The 14263-nt window shown below is 41.5% G+C and overlaps 1 protein-coding gene, 1 long non-coding RNA gene and 1 pseudogene across 3 annotated transcripts in view; 2 read left to right on the plus strand and 1 right to left on the minus strand.

Annotated features, from left to right (window-relative positions):
- Positions 1 to 3508, minus strand: part of LOC110493727 (E3 ubiquitin-protein ligase pellino homolog 1) — a 50479-nt gene extending 46971 nt beyond the window's left edge. The window contains exon 1 of the mRNA XM_021568154.3: positions 2290 to 3508. The gene's annotated coding sequence lies outside the window, so the exon portion shown is untranslated. The remainder of the gene's footprint in view (positions 1 to 2289) is intronic.
- A 6884-nt stretch (positions 3509 to 10392) lies between these two features.
- On the plus strand, positions 10393 to 11738 carry LOC149975736 (uncharacterized). The gene is made up of 2 exons (XR_016487748.1): positions 10393 to 10523; positions 10781 to 11738. It is a non-coding gene; the product is annotated as an uncharacterized LOC149975736 (long non-coding RNA).
- Positions 11739 to 12616: 878 nt separating this feature from the next.
- LOC110493164 (galectin-related protein-like) lies at positions 12617 to 13985 on the plus strand (annotated as a pseudogene). The gene is made up of 3 exons (XR_016487749.1): positions 12617 to 12806; positions 13253 to 13440; positions 13753 to 13985. The product of XR_016487749.1 is annotated as a galectin-related protein-like (transcript).
- The last annotated feature ends 278 nt before the right edge of the window (positions 13986 to 14263 follow it).

A 14263-nucleotide genomic window follows, 5' to 3' on the forward strand; every position in this document is an offset into this window, starting at 1 on the left:
TGTACTACTTTTGACCTGCACTAATGGGTCCCGGGTCAAAAGTAGTGCACTACATAGGGAATAGAGTGCCATTTTGGACGCAGTCAAAGGTGGTGCACTACATAGGGAATAGAGTGCCATTTTGGACGCAACCTGCGAGAGATAAGAGGCGGTGGCTTGTAGGTGCCCATGATTGGACCTTTCAAACACATCAAGTCGATCTTGATAACAGGAGAGGAATGAAGGAGGGGCGGGGCGTAAGCAGAAAAAGGAATGTGGAGAGGAGAGGACTGGATAGGACCAATTAAAATAGCCTTTATGTCTTTCTGTCCAGTCAGGAAAAAGGGAAGAAAGGGATCTTTCCAGGAATGACTTTCATTAATTGACTTTACCACAGAGGCAGATCTCCAAGTACTTTCATTAATTGACTTTACCACAGAGGCAGATCTCCAAGTACTTTCATTAATTGACTTTACCACAGAGGCAGATGTCCAAGTACTTTCATTAATTGACTTTACCACAGAGGCAGATCTCCAAGTACTTTCATTAATTGACTTTACCACAGAGGCAGATCTCCAAGTACTTTCATTAATTGACTTTACCACAGAGGCAGATCTCCAAGTTAGAAAGATTTACAGGCTAGGTGGCGAGTTGTTTAATGTTTTGTCTATTCATTCACTCTCTGTTCAAAATAGATCAGTCACACAAGTTCCAACCTAAGCATGAACCAATGTCATGAGAATGGTGAGCATGTAAGGGCCCTTGACATGGAATGTAGGCTAAAATACAGTTATATGCCAAGCTTGCACAACACTACACAAACATAGGCCTAAATGTTGATCATGGCACACCCAATGTTGCTGTTGTTAACATGATACAGCCTATGAATTACGTAGTAACTTTGTGGCTATGTGTAATAAACCATAAGTTACATGTTTTCAGTATGTGCCCCAGGGTTGATGTTAACTAATTGTGTTTCTCTACCCTTTAGCGACTTCCGAGTCACAGAACCCTAACGTGATCCTCACAAACGGCAGGTTCTGAACGCTCCATCCATGTTCAGCCTCAGCAACCTTCGGTGACCCCACGTTTGTTTTTCTTCCCGAATCAAGGCATGAAACACACACCCATCCTTAGGGCTTTTCGCCCCAAACAAATGGACTTGCATAACTGATCCCAGCACAACCTGTTGACATACCAGGGGTGAGTCGGAAAAGCATCTTATCTGGGAGGTTGGAGTCGAGTAGGGAGACAGGCCTGATTAAATAAAGGAAACGGATCCAGCCCATTTCAGGAATGGAAACTCTGGTGAGAGTGATATGATGGTGTTATTTTTAAACTCTCCCAAGCATCCACAGATGATGTAGTCCACTACTGAGGAATATAGTCAGACGACAGTATGATGATGCAAAGCCTGTTTTCTAAGACAGCACAATCATGAATCAACTGTGCTTATAATAGACTGGAGGGGCAAATGGAATGTCAAAGTATAGACAGTTGGCTACTAACAGCCCTACCATACTCAGATGACAGTTTGAATCGAAGCCAGTTTCTCTTCAAATAAGCCTAACCTTATATAGAGAAGGGTCAAAGGGTATTTCGAAATAAAGACAGTATATGCTACACACAAACACAGCTCTATTATGATAGGGACAGCAATGAATATGACTGGACAGTTGAGCAAACGAGCCCGAATTTGGGGGAACAAAAGAGGGAATCACGAGGCCAGATGCTCGAGCAAGATGATGCATGCAAATCAGTTTATGTTGTGGGAACAATAGCCCCCAGCTGGGCTTTCTCTGTGCGGGCCAAACCAGCTTGTCAACCACACGAGGGAAAGAGAGACCCTTCATTGTGCACAACCAGTAACGTAATATACATACTTCAAAAGTGCCATAGACATTTCATTACACATACCCTACCTCTCTCTTAATAGTTAAATGGGTAACGTTATAGGTAGGCTACTTGGTTTTCCATGTGTGAATGATGACAATGGGCTATAAACCAACCTCATTTTGGGGTTTTCTTACTGCTGGAAAATGTTGTCATTGTTTGGTTTCTGTGCCATGAATAGACTAACTTGAAAGTAAAAAGTGATACATTGTAGGCTAGGCCTACTACGGGTAACGTTAATAGTCGACAACAGAAAAAAAACGTGTAAAAGGTGTGCAACATTAACGTTAGGCTACAATTTTATATTGTGCTGATGATGACAATAACTTTCCCCTGGGTAGCCAAGCAAATTGCAGTAAAACAACACGTCAGCTACATAAAATAAAGCACATTGTATGTGTTTCAAACTCGCCTTACCTAATGATAATCCGACAGCATCATCTGGACTTTCCCGATATTCGCTCGAAATCCAATTTGAATGCTCCAGTTGAAAAAAAGGAAGGATGAAAGGAAAGCGATTCTGTCCGTGCTGACCTAAACACCGAATTGTCGAGTCATTTTTACATTCACCTGATAATATATTAATGTTTATAACGTTGTTATATGCTGTCCAACTATTTTCGCTCTAATGTGCTGGTAAACGGACTCAGTGTAGGACAATACTAGAGTGAGTAATCTTTACAATCGCGTCTTTGCTCCAGTCTGCTCGTGCTCACATGAAGTTACGTCATGAGACGCGTCGAAACGTACCATGGGCCTTGTAGTTGTAGCCTAGTCTACTGGAAATACCACACTGCACACGCACACATGCACGCACACACACACGCACACACCCACACAGTCTTGCACAACAAACCTTGTGGGGACACACAATTCAGTCCCTTTCCAAATCCAATTTTCCCTAACCCCTCACCCTAACGCTAACGCTAACCCTTACCATAACCTTAACCCTAAACCTAACCTTAACCCGAAAATCTAACCCTAACCCTAACCCTGAACTAACCCTAGCTCCTAACCCTAAACCTAATTCTAACCCTAACACGAATTCTAACCTTAACCCTAAACCCCCTAGAGATAGCATTTAACCTTGTGGGGACCAACAAAATGGGGACCAAGTCAATTGTTTGTCTGTCAATGTGTGTGTCTGTGAGAGAGAGAGAGAGAGAGAGAGAGAGAGAGAGAGAGAAAGAGAGAAAGAGAGAGAGAGAGAGAGAGAGAGAGAGAGCGAGAGAGAGAGAGAGAGCGAGAGAGAGAGCGAGAGAGAGAGAGAGAGAGAGAGAGAGAGAGAGAGAAATACTAAAATAATCCCTCTTCTGCAAGACAGGACTCCTCCATACAGTGACTTTTAAATAACTTCTTAGTTCACAATTTCTTGGTTTGCCTCTGCATTTCATTGGAGGGAAAATGGTAGGTCTTCTTCACTCTTGCTTGCTTGTCTTTGCACAGATTTATTCCTGCTTCAATATCTGGACTTTGTCCCACACTTTCAAAGAGCTCTTCACACCATACTGCCGAAAACCTGAGGGACATTTTTTTCCTCCAGCAATGAAACACACATCAACATAGCAACAGCACTGCATTTGGTTCTTAAGAGTTCAGTAGGAGCATAGGGTGCAGCGAATGCTGTGCTAATACTGGCAAATATTACATTTCCAAACCACTAAATGATTGTATGCCTGACCTGTAAGCTGTTGTTATGCTGTCATGGAGACTGTAACCATGAACACTGATATGTTTACATAATGTTTTAAATACCACAAACTTGGAAGATGCATTTGGGAAAAAGGTTATTTTAGGCTTAGGGGTTAGGTTTAGGGTTAGGATTAGAATTGGGCTAAAAATTTGGTTTAGTGTTAGGGGTTATGTTTAGGGTAAGGAGCTAGGGTTAGGGTAAAGGTTTAGGGTTAGGGTAAAGGTTAGGGTAAAGGGTAAAGGAAAAGTCGAATTTGGAACGGAACTCAATTGTTGGTTGGTCCCCAAAAAGTCTTCACAATTATAGTAATAATCTGCTGTGTGTGTGATTGTGTGTGTGTGTGTGTGCTTGTGCACGCGTGTGTGTGTGTGTGCATATGTGTGCATTTGAGAGAGAGAGAGAAAGGAAGAGAGAGAAACCAGGATAAATACATTATCCTTGTGCTTGAGTACATAGATAATAGCTGTACATGTATATAATAACAGCATATGTAAAATGAGGTGAAATAAGTGAATTCACCACTGCAGTCCACTCTCAAATGAAACAGTTGAGTGAATAGGGGTGGGAGATGACAAGCTGAGACAATACATAAGCGCAAGCGTCGGTTTCTGCATTGTCATTGCCAATGAATCAATGCCTGCCCTCTCAATAACCTTTCCATATGGGTGTGTGTGTGTGTGTTGGTTGGAGCTTTAATATGTAGGTGATGATAGCTGAGTCATGGTTGGCTGTGGTGTGTGAATAAGTCTCTGTATCGTACTTGAACTGAATAAGACTTAGGTTTGATTATCTGTTCTGCATTTCCAATACCTTTTGTTTTCCCTCTAACACTCATTTCATTGTTGGGTAGGAAGGTTACAATAATGTTCCCAATACTACATTTTACCAGACAAGAACAAGGCAGTCTGTAGGCATTTGCCTTATGAAATGTGTCAAGCAGTGCAGTAAGTGGAATACACAGTATTCCTATTACCTAGCAATAACAGTAAAAGCATCACAACCTATGACAGCAATATCATCACTACATGTACAATGATAGTGTTTACAGAATTCTCAGAAAATGTATTACATTTTATTTGACAAAGAACCAAAGGGCTATATATGCCATTTAAGGTCAAATGTTGGGAATATCTCACTAATACAGTGCCTTGCGAAAGTATTCGGCCCCCTTGAACTTTGCGACCTTTTGCCACATTTCAGGCTTCAAACATAAAGATATAAAACTGTATTTTTTTTTGTCAAGAATCAACAACAAGTGGGACACAATCATGAAGTGAAACGACATTTATTGGATATTTCAAACTTTTTTAACAAATCAAAAACTGAAAAATTGGGCGTGCAAAATTATTCAGCCCCTTTACTTTCAGTGCAGCAAACTCTTTCCAGAAGTTCAGTGAGGATCTCTGAATGATCCAATGTTGACCTAAACGACTAATGATGATAAATACAATCCACCTGTGTGTAATCAAGTCTCCGTATAAATGCACCTGCACTGTGACAGTCTCAGAGGTCCGTTAAAAGCGCAGAGAGCATCATGAAGAACAAGGAACACACCAGGCAGGTCCGAGATACTGTTGTGAAGAAGTTTAAAGCCGGATTTGGATACAAAAATATGTCCCAAGCTTTAAACATCCCAAGGAGCACTGTGCAAGCGATAATATTGAAATGGAAGGAGTATCAGACCACTGCAAATCTACCAAGACCTGGCCGTCCCTCTAAACTTTCTGCTCATACAAGGAGAAGACTGATCAGAGATGCAGCCAAGAGGCCCATGATCACTCTGGATGAACTGCAGAGATCTACAGCTGAGGTGGGAGACTCTGTCCATAAGACAACATTCAGTCAGTCGTATATTGCACAAATCTGGCCTTTATGGAAGAGTGGCAAGAAGAAAGCCATTTCTTAAAGATATCCATAAAAAGTGTTGTTTAAAGTTTGCCACAAGCCACCTGGGAGACACACCAAACATGTGGAAGAAGGTGCTCTGGTCAGATGAAACCAAAATTGAACTTTTTGGCAACAATGCAAAACGTTATGTTTGGCGTAAAAGCAACACAGCTGAACACACCATCCCCACTGTCAAACATGGTGGTGGCAGCATCATGGTTTGGGACTGCTTTTCTTCAGCATGGACAGGGAAGATGGTTAAAATTGATGGGAAGATGGATGGAGCCAAATACAGGACCATTCTGGAAGAAAACCTGATGGAGTCTGCAAAAGACCTGAGACTGGGACGGAGATTTGTCTTCCAACAAGACAATGATCCAAAACATAAAGCAAAATCTACAATGGAATGGTTAAAAAAATAAACATATCCAGGTGTTAGAATGGCCAAGTCAAAGTCCAGACCTGAATCCAATCGAGAATCTGTGGAAAGAACTGAAAACTGCTGTTCACAAATGCTCTCCATCCAACCTCACTGAGCTCGAGCTGTTTTGCAAGGAGGAATGGGAAAAAACTTCAGTCTCTCGATGTGCAAAACTGATAGAAACATACCCCAAGCGACTTACAGCTGTAATCGCAGCAAAAGGTGGCGCTACAAAGTATTAACTAAAGGGGGCTGAATAATTTTGCACACCCAATTTTTCAGGTTTTGATTTGTTAAAAAAGTTTGAAATATCCAATAAATGTTGTTCCACTTCATGATTGTGTCCCATTTGTTGTTGATTCTTCACAAAAAAATACAGTTTTATATCTTTATGTTTGAAGCCTGAAATGTGGCAAAAGGTCGCAAAGTTCAAGGGGGCCGAATACTTTCGCAAGGCACTGTATCTCTTTTCATCCATTTGTTTTTTCACAGCTCTCTTAATCTTTTTTTCTTTATTTTTTTTTCTCTTCTACATCCCTCTTCTTTCTCCTTATCTTTCCATCTCTCTCTCTACCAGCCAGGTGCTAGTGTAATCGGATACGTTCTCTGAGCGTGGCAACGATGACACGGCTGGTTTCCAGGTCACTGTGGGACCAGAGGCCATAGACAATGTGATGTGAGGAGAAACAGGGTGGGCGTGGGTAGCAGTTATAGTGGTAGTGTATCAAATAAGATCATTACAAGAGTTTTTAGTGGAGAGGGCAAGTAAGATTAAAGATTTGTCTGTTTGTCTATCTGTCCTGTGTCCATATATCTGTGCAATGCCTGATTGGTGTGCTTTTCCAATAGAAACCAACCCTTAATTGTTATAACCCCAAAAGTGTTGGCACATGGCGTGGTCACATTTCTTGGACTGAACAGGATCTGTTGAGGTGCAATGAAATGCACATACAGTAAGTACATGATTCATGGGCTCCATGTGTGAACCCAGACGGCAGACCCACACTGAGTAAGTTGTGCCATCTAGTGTTAATTTTGTAAATACATGGACATACATTGGGTATATACATCGAGTGTACAAAATATTAGGAACACCTGCTCTTTCCATGACAGACTGACCAGTGGAATTCAGATGAAGGATGTGATCACTTTTTAAATTCACTTTAATCAGTGTAGATGAAGGTGAGGAGGCAGGTTAAATACGGGTTTTTAAGCCTTGAGACAATTGAGACATGGATTGCGTATGTGTGCCATTCAAAGGGTGAACAGGCTAGACTAAATATTTTTAAGTGCCTTTGAACAGGGTATGGTAGTAGGTGCCAGGTGCCTCTTGATGCTAGGGGCCACTATTTTTATGTTTGGAAAAATAATGTTCCCAAAGTAAACAGCCTATTTCTCAGGACCAGATGCTAGAATATGTATATAATTGACAGCTTGGGATAGAAAACACTCTAAAGTTTCCAAAACTGTCAAGATATTGTCTGTGAGTATAACAGAACTGATATTGCAGGCGAAACCCTGAGAAAAATCAAACCAGGAAGTGGCTTCTATTTTGAAAACTCCATGTTCCATAGCCTCCCATTGCTCCATTTAAAGGGATATCAACCATATTCCTTTTCCTATGGCTTCCTCAAGGTGTCAACAGTCTTCAGACATAGTTTCAGGCTTTTATTTTGAAGAATGAGCGTGAACGACCACATTGCGTAAGTGGATAGGTGGGGGCTCTCAGAGTGAGTTGTGCGCAAAAGAGAAAGGCGGCCATTGTTACTCCCGGTCCTAATGAAAAGCCAACTGTCCCGGTTGATATATTATCAAGTAGATAATTGAAAAAAAACCTGAGAATTGATTATAAAAAACATTTATGTGTTTATGTGGCATTACATGCATTACCACGCAAGCCCAGAACCTCCACACCTGGCTTCTTCACCTGCGGGATTGTCTGAGGGGGTGAGGAGTATTTCTGTCTATAATAAAGCCCTTTTGTAGGGAAAACTCATTCTGAATGGCTGGGCCTGACTCCCCAGTGGGTGGGCCTGGCAGCCAAGTGGGTGGGTCTATGCCCTCTCAGGCCCACCCATGGCTGCGCCCCTGCCCAGTCATGTGAAATCCATTTATTTAATCCTTATGTGAACTGTAACTCAGTAAAATCGTTGAAATTGTTACATGTTGTCACGATCGTTGTTGTAAGAATCGGACCAAAACGCAGCATGCTTTGGGTTCATCATCTTTATTAGGTGAGCAGGCAAAAAACAATAAAGAACTAAACGAACGTAAAGCTATGCAGTGCTCAATGCAACTATACACAAACAAGGTCCCACAAAAACCCAGTGGGAAAGGCTGCCTAAATATGATCCCCAATCAGAGACAACGATAGACAGCTGCCTCTGATTGGGAACCATACCAGGCCAACATAGAAATAACAAAACTAGGGAACCCACCCTAGTCACACCCCGACCTAACCCAGGGCGTGACACATGTGTTTATATTTTTGTTCAGTATACTTAAGTATCAAAAGTAAAAGTATAAATCATTTCAAATTCCTTATATTAAGCAAACCAACTGGCCCCATTCTTGTTATTTTTATGGATAGCCAGGGGCACACTCCAACACTCAGATATTATTTACAAACAAAGCATGTGTGTTTAGTGAGTCTGCCAGATCAGAGGCAGTAGGGATGACCAGGGATGTTGTCTTGATAAATGTGTGAATTTGATAATTTTCCTGTCCTGCTAAGCATTCAGAATGTAACAAGTACTTTTGGGTGTCAGGGAGTAATGTATGGAGTAAAAAATATATTATTTTCTTTAGGAATGTATCACGACTCAGGATATGACCCAGATGCAAACACGGGAGGCGGATAGTACAGTTCTCAGATTGTTTATTAGAAACACCGGGGAGGCAAAGGGCATGTCGAGAGAAGGCAGAGGTTTGTGATCAGGTCAGAGTCAGGCAGGTACAGGAAAGCAGCCAGGCTCGGGGTCAGGGCAGGCAGAATGGCCAGAGCCTAGGAAACAAAACTAGAGAAACAGGAAGGCGGGAATGAACGCTGGTAAGACCTGACTAGACAAGACGAACTGGCAACAGACAAACAGAGAACACAGGTATAAATACACAGGGGATAATGGGAAGATGTAAAGTAAAAGTTTACTTTAAAGTATTTTTAATTAAGTACTTTACACCAATGAATTTAGGACCGTATAATTGTACTTTATCTCAAAAACATATGACATCGCTGGAGTTCCGAAGATGTCATGAAGCAGTGTTTCCCAGGAAACATAATTCTAATTTTCTGAATTCAAGAAACTCATATCAAAATTTGATAATGAAGCGGAAAGGTACGAGCACAGGTTGGTGGTTTTTATTTCAAAAATATATTTAGTATCTCCATAGACATTTTGGATTCTACTCACACCAAAGGAAAGCCTGACCATGTCAAAGGTTTTGAGAATTTCAGCTATTTCTGTCAGACTAAAGAAGCCAAATCAGACTACAGGTCTTTTGGCGATGGACCAATGCACAACCTCCTTGGACTGGCCAACCTGAGGGTGTGAATGCATATGGATAGCTTCAGAGATGACCTGACCAACCTTTAAGTCTTTACTGAAGACTCATCTCTTCAGTGGGTCATATGATTGAGTGTAGTCTGGCCCAGGAGTGTGAAGGTGAACGGAAAGGATCTGGAGCAACGAACCGCCCTTGCTGTCTCTGCCTGGCCGGTTCCCCTCTCTCCACTGGGATTCTCTTCCTCTAACCCTATTACAGGGGCTGAGTCACTGGCTTACTGGTGCTCTTTCATGCCGTCCCTAGGAGGGGTGCATCACTTGAGTGGGTTGAGTCACTGACTCCAGTATTTATGCTGCAGTAGTTTATGTGTCGGGAGGCTAGGGTCAGTTTGTTATATCTGGAGTACTTCTCCTGTCTTATCCGGTGTCTTGTGTGGATTTAAGTATGCTCTCTCTAATTCTCTCTTTCTCTCTTTCTCTCTTTCTCTCGGAGGACCTGAGCCCTAGGACCATGCCTCAGGACTACCTGGCATGATGACTCCTTGCTGTCCCCAGTCCACCTGGCCGTGCTGCTGCTCCAGTTTCAACTGTCTGCCTGCGGCTATGGAATACTGACCTGTTCACCGGATGTGCTACCTGTCCCAGACCTGCTTTTTTCAACTCTCTAGAGACAGCAGGAGTGGTAGAGATACTCTTAATGATCGGCTATGAAAAGCCAACTGACATTTACTCCTGAGGTGCTGACTTGCTGCACCCTCGACAAATACTGTGATTATTGTTATTTGACCATGCTGGTCATTTATGAACATTTGAACATCTTGGCCATATTCTGTTATAATCTCCACCCGGCACAGCCAGAAGAGGATTAGCCACCCCTCATAGCCTGGTTCCTCTCTAGGTTTCTTCCTAGGTTTTGGCCTTTCCAGGGAGTTTTTCCTAGCCACCGTGCTTCTACACCTGCATTGCTTGCTGTTTGGGGTTTTAGGCTGGGTTTCTGTATAGCACTTTGAGATATCAGCTGATGTACAAAGCTGATGTACAACTATATAAATACATTTGATTTGATTTGACCATTGATCCTGTTGACTCTTGGAAGTCTCAACCCTACTACCCTCAGAAACCATGGATGTCCTTCGATGAGATACAGGTATGATGCTGACCATGTGTCTCCAAATAACCATGTACAATAGATAACCTGGTTTATACATTTTGATGAAACTCACAATAAACCTGTTTAGGGATTTTTATGAATAATGACTAAACAGAATACCACTATGTTACTGTATGGATGCATGAATCTTATTATAATCATAATACTGAATGTAATGTGTGTAGTTTTCGTCCAGAATTAGAAGGACTGTCTGTTCCTTGTTAGAAATTAATGGAATGCTGTGTTCCTTACAGGACATCCTGTCTCTTCACAGGGAGAGGAGAGACCTTGGGCTAGTAGTAGATTATTTAACAGGTGGTGGACAATGTGGAAAGGCTTGTGAACTATACTGAAATTGTATCGGAGTGGAGGAAGGACAGAAGAAAACCTATGACGTCATTTTTAGTATTTAACCTGATGTAAATTGTACTATGATCAGTACTCCCGAGAATGAACACTATTGATTGATTTTGAGACTTGTCTCTGTCCATTTTATGCAAATAAGTATCTTACAAATTCTTAGAAATGGGCAGAGTGTTTTAATTTAATTGGTTGATAAACATATAGGAATCAAATTCCTTTAACAAAACCAAAGGATGCATGTCTAACTATGTCACACGGGCGTACTTCCCGTGGCAGATCATGCCTCCTTCACCCCCTGAGCAGAGGAGAGCCTCCAGCATTTGAAGCAACATAGAGAAGGCAGTTCACTCAGCCCTGTGCTGCAGAGTCCCACCCCAGAGGAGAGGTGCTTCGTCCAAGAGAGCCGGTTATGGAAATGTGTTTTTGCCCTCCATCTTGCCCATGAGCCAGAACACTGTCTCTCCCCGTGGGGGGACTATGAGATGGAAGAGGAGTAGATCAGCTGCCAGAAGAGCCAGGATAGGGACCAGGATGTGGCCTAACTTCCAGTTGCCATCCAGGGACAGCTGGCACAGAAGCCTCTCTCAGTTTGATCGACTGTTAGAAAATACATATTTTTTTCTTTATTATATTTCATTGTGGTCCTAGACTGATTTCTAAGTCCATTTTTACAATACGTTGTTTTTTATCCATTTATTTCCACTGCATAAAAAGTGTTATTCATGCTTTTGTTTAAAAAATATATATATATATATTAATAGGCCCTTATAACAAGGCATAATAAATGTAAGGTAGACAGACATAACTGAACGCATTTTGAAATAAATATTTTGTAGCCTACATCATAAATTGATTGTTGTACTTTGTAACTTTAAAAGGGCACTGCCCCATTCTATCCCACTATAATTGAAAGAGAGCTGGAGGACAGATAAGAGAAAACAAAGCTATCTGATTATAGAAAACAAGGATTAGACGGATTAGGTTGTGATTTCGTCAGCAGCTTTCAGGTCAGAAACTAAGCAAGACGCAAGATAGGACGTCGGCGTTCGCAATAACCGCATGCATACATTTTTGAGCAAATACCAACATCACCGTCGCTGCTCTAGTCTACCTGTCAGGTCACTTCTGCTGTGCATATTACGTTGGTGCGACAGACAGAGCACCTTTCAGCTCAGCTGATATTTTTTTTTCTCCATTTGGTCAAGATGGCGGAACTGGTAAGTGAATATGAGAAATATGTTTGAATTTATTCACAAGTCTGTGTAACATAGCCCAGGCCTAATATATACAGGAAAATTGAATAGATTAATTTAAATATAATAGAATATCAAAATTCCTCAACAAGGTAGGCTACGTTGACTGGATTGCTACTAAGTGCTACTAATTGGCTACTTTATCACTAATTCTCAATGGAATGTAGACTCGAGTTTACCTCCATCTACTGTAATTTTTCAGCACCTGCTGATCATACGAGCCCCACACACACTGATGTCGACATCATGCAGCAGCATCAATTATTATGGCGCCTTCAATGTGCTCTGTGTTATTTATTAATTTCAACAAGGCAATAGGTGTTTTCATACCAATCTAGGCTATGAAACAAATATGTGGTTTCATACCAATATAGGCTATGAAACAAATCTGATAGAAATAAATGCAGTCCAATCTCCCTTGACCAAGAGGTTGTGCAAAGACTGGTAAGCATTATGTTATTTCAATGAACATACCAATATGAACCCTATTCTGGATAAAGTTTTTTGAGTACATGAGGGTAAGTTTAACATGACTTCTGGATGTGTGAAGAAAATGTATGGTACTTTGTTCTCAGTCAGTTCTGTTCAGTGGTCATATCACAGGTGGGATGAGGCCTGGAAATAAGATCATTGTGATGGAGATAGTGAATCCTGAGCCTGACAGGTACATTGGACACACCCACATCATGCCTGCATACCAAATGGCAACTTTTTCCCTATACAGTGCACTACTTTTGACCAGAGCCCTGGTCAAAAGTTGTGCACTATAAAGGAGAAAGGTTTCCATTTGGGACGTCGAGCACGACTATCCTTTATCAAATACCAGTTAGTTCAGCTACAAATCATATGTAGTGTGAGAGTATCTTGCTGTGGCTTCCATACACTACCTTAGAAAAAACCTGCTCTAAGTTGTATTGGAATTCTATTGCCATGTGGATTGGGAAAATGCCACCGAAGTTGGGAGGATGAAGTCTAAATGTCAGGATTGTAATCCACTTTGTACAAGGTCAGTACGTATTGTATATGTAAACAATGACACACAAAATGCATAACAGACTTAGACTACCTTTTCTAACACACTTACCTTTTTTGGTCTTTGTGGCTACCCAGCTTTGACATCAGTCTGGCCTGTGGGTGTGGCACAGTGGATGAGGCTCCTCCCACTGACGTGGTATTGGAGCTCTGTGCCAAGTTTGAGGACCTCCAAGTTCCTACGTAAGGCCTGTGTTTCGGGCACCTGGGGTGACGCTGAGAAGCTCATCCCCTACTTCCCCTTCATCGAGGACCAACCTTTCCGGGTATGGGGAGGATCTTAATTTCTTCTCAGTGGCTCATCTTTGTATTCCACCCTTTGACAGTGTCACTGAATCCTGCAATTTATAGCATAGGGTTATGATTATAATATAGGTTATAGTGTGGTTATAGCATAGGGTTAGGTTTACATTGGAATAAACAGAAACATTTAATATTGTTTCATACGATTAAGCACATTTTGAGAACACTGAAATAAAGTGTCAGGTGTCATTCAGGTTCAAGAAGGTAACACATGATGTAAGACTCACAATACAACAATATGGCTGAACTTCCTCCCCTCATTGTTTCTTCCCCAGATCGAGATCCAATGTGAACTACTGCGTTTCCGTGTATTTGTGGATGGACACCAGCTCTTTGATTTTTACCACCGGGTGCAATCCTTACTGGACATTGACACATTAAGGATTAATGGTAGTTTAACCATTACCAAACTCAGATAGAGGGAAGAAGGACTGTGTAGGATGCACCTTACAGAAGTGGTGATGGAACCTTGCCTCCCACAATCCTCACACTTAGCAACAATGTGGACATCGACTTGAAAGCAATGTCTTAGCCTCTTTGAGCCTCAGCAGACAAAATCGATTGCAAAGCAATGTTCTGTCCCTGGATTTTCTATAGGATGTAGCCTACCTATTTCTGTTAGTCGTGATTTATTTTTTGTTTCATGGTATTGAGTGCTGTTGGTTTGAGATGGTCATGAAATAAAAAAGCTTCCAGGGTAAAAAGAAAACTTTAAAAGATCAGAGATCTTGAGCAATACATTTTTTGGTGTTAATGAAAGCTCTCAGGAGGAATTACATATGCACA

The sequence above is a fragment of the Oncorhynchus mykiss genome, chromosome 17 (genome assembly GCF_057628025.1).
Source record: "Oncorhynchus mykiss isolate SJ-2025 chromosome 17, ASM5762802v1, whole genome shotgun sequence".
Taxonomy (NCBI): Eukaryota; Metazoa; Chordata; class Actinopteri; order Salmoniformes; family Salmonidae; genus Oncorhynchus; species Oncorhynchus mykiss.